We start from the raw sequence: 2,846 nt of genomic DNA, 5'->3' as shown, positions 1-2,846 counted from the left end.
TAATCTGTCAAATTTGTACATTCTGACATGTGGGACCAATTTGAAAGATGAACATGACAAGGGGGACCCATCTAACTAGTGGGACCAGATTGAATATATAAGGGCTGTAAATGGAAAATCAATGGACTAAAATGCCATGACCAAGAAACTAAAAAGGCCGAATTGTTGGGCTCGGCCCACGTAGCTAGAGAAAATTAATAGAAAAATATATATTAAAAAGGCTGAATTATTGGGTTCGGCCCATGTAAAACACCGAATTGGACCGGGCTGAATCTTGTCAACGACCTTTTCAATTGGTCGCAATTTTGCCACGTCAGCTTGCCACGTCGGATCTGACGTGGCCTGGGCAGAGAGCTAGCGACTAAACAGAAGGTCATAGGATCAACGACCTTTTGTTTTGGTCGTGGAATTTCACGACCTTCTCACAGAGAAGGTCGTTAATTTCATTTTACGACTGCCAGCTTTTGACCTTCTGTTTTTGGTCACAAAAAGGTCGCAAATGAAAAACAATGACCTTTCAGTGACCAATAGTGATGGTCGCAAGTTGACATATTTCTTGTAGTGGGCCCATGGTTGTTGCGGCCACTAGCAAACCAGGGAAAAAGAAGACTAGGAAATAAATAAGCCCGAAACTAACGCTAGGCTATTAAGGCGATTGCAGAGATTACATCCACTGGGCATCAAAGATCGCCACCAGTGCAAATATAGGGAACACCCTACACTATGCAAAAATGGCTTGCTGTTTTCTTCAGCCGGTGGCTGCACGTTAAGAACAAATTTTGTATCGCAACAAAACAAATTACAACTATAAAACAAAAGGAAGGTTGGCATAAAAGTTAACAGTCTGGCAGATAAATGCACCACCAGAAGTTCAGAAGCTCAGTTCATTTGACCTGACCGTTACGTCATGTTGTATTATCTGATGGAGCACCATAACCTTGGCCTTCATTTCTCATAGGCTCCTGAACAACATAGCAAATGTCTGATAGTCTGGTTTCAAAACCATGCATATCTTGACGACATCGAACAATGTTTGTCCTTGTTTCCCAAAGGGCCTCTGTTAGGGAATGGACTTGTGTCTGGAGCGCAGATATAACATTGTTTTGAGCTTGCATATCTTGATCATGAGGCAGTTTGGACGAGATTGCCTTAACAACCAACCCAGTATTACGCAGGAACGTGCTTTTGGCACTATTAGTGGACAGGTACTGACCCACTGCATCAAAAACTGACATTGCGGTTATAGTTGCCTCGCCACCTTCAGAAGGTGGCGGTTCCGCCATTTTTTCCATAGCTTGCTGAAAAGTCGAGTTTTTACATTAGTAGTACCAGAATTGAGGATATTAAGGAGGCAGCAAAACCAAACAAAATAGGTCTATATACCGAACTTATTCTGGTGAACCCATGTAAAATATTAGTTGTATTTTACTGCAAAGTACATAATAAAACTAGGTTGCAAACATATGACCATGTACCATGGCTAATGTATTGTCTATTTCTTCACATTGTATTGACAGCTAAGGATAAAGAGACAAAGTTTATAATACGGTAAGCATAGTATGACATCATTCATATCAGAAAACAACTGAGAACAGACAAACAGGCAATTGTAACGTTGTGTGGGCAAGTCCAGCACGGAACTAGATTACAGGTCAAGATCAAAGGAACATCACTCCTCTCTTTTAAACCTTGTAAGGTGCAATGATAAGCTAAGACAATTGTGTATAAAATTGAAAAGAGTAATAGACATTGGCTGCAAACCATGCAGTTCAAGGCACGAGTCAGAGTAAGTAGTAGTTAAAAGGCATGAGGATTAAGGACTTACAATAGCGGTTTTGACTGGTGTAGTCATTCCCTTCGCCTTGCTGGTGTGACCGTCCTTGAAGATTTACACAACATTTGGTTCAGGTACTTTTTGGTCCTTGCGGGCTTTCCTCTGCATTTGGAACAAGTCAATATAGATCTAATAATATGGTACAGCGAAAAGAGTGAAACAACAACTAATTACAAGAGCCTCGCAGTGTGCAATATAGCTACGAGATCCTGTCGTCTGTTGGAATTTCACTTTCGTACGGTTGGCCTTGTTCTTTGAACAGTTCACCTACAAGAAGATAGATTTGTGTGGAACATGCGTAAATAGGACTTCAGCATGTGATCTGATCACATATATATAATGTACCTGATACTTCAGACCAGACCAGTGTTTAACGAGGCCTCTCCAGTCTTCATCCGATATATTTTCCACTGGTGATGTTTGGGCAAGTTCACTGTTAGCCTTGCCTTCAAAGTGAGTTTTCCTCAAGTTATACCGATACTGTCGCAGAGCAGACTTGAAAACATGGGTGCAAGCTTGTCTGGTTGCATCATCTTGGCTATCCAACTTGAACCTCATCTATTGAAAATTATGGGAGTCTCATTATCAGCAACCTAGAAAGTATGGGACAGAGCAAGACGATATTACTAGTTTCCATACATAACCATACTTACAGATAAATGGTTGAGGAAGGTGTTTTACTGGGTTTCATCTTTGTCATTCCTGTACTGAATCCATGTTGGGAGGATACGTACATGACACCTAACGGCAACCGCTGCCTCTGATACTAACTTGGCTGACTCTGTAGCATCACGTGGCCTTTTTAAACCTGCCTCAAAACAGATCTCCATTCTTCCTCCTCTATATTTAGTTAACCTATCGAGCATTATCCCTGATGTTTGTTTCCTCTTGCGCCTAGGTGCTAGTCCAACAACGAACATAGGAAGTGTTAGTGTACATCAAACTGTGAGACTACATATAAAGAAGCATGCAACTGTAACTTGACTCTAGCAACTACCTTCTTCCTGTTGAA

The sequence above is a fragment of the Aegilops tauschii genome, chromosome 3 (assembly GCF_002575655.3).
Source record: "Aegilops tauschii subsp. strangulata cultivar AL8/78 chromosome 3, Aet v6.0, whole genome shotgun sequence".
NCBI classification, from domain to species: Eukaryota; Viridiplantae; Streptophyta; class Magnoliopsida; order Poales; family Poaceae; genus Aegilops; species Aegilops tauschii.
This window is presented reverse-complemented; position numbering follows the sequence as displayed.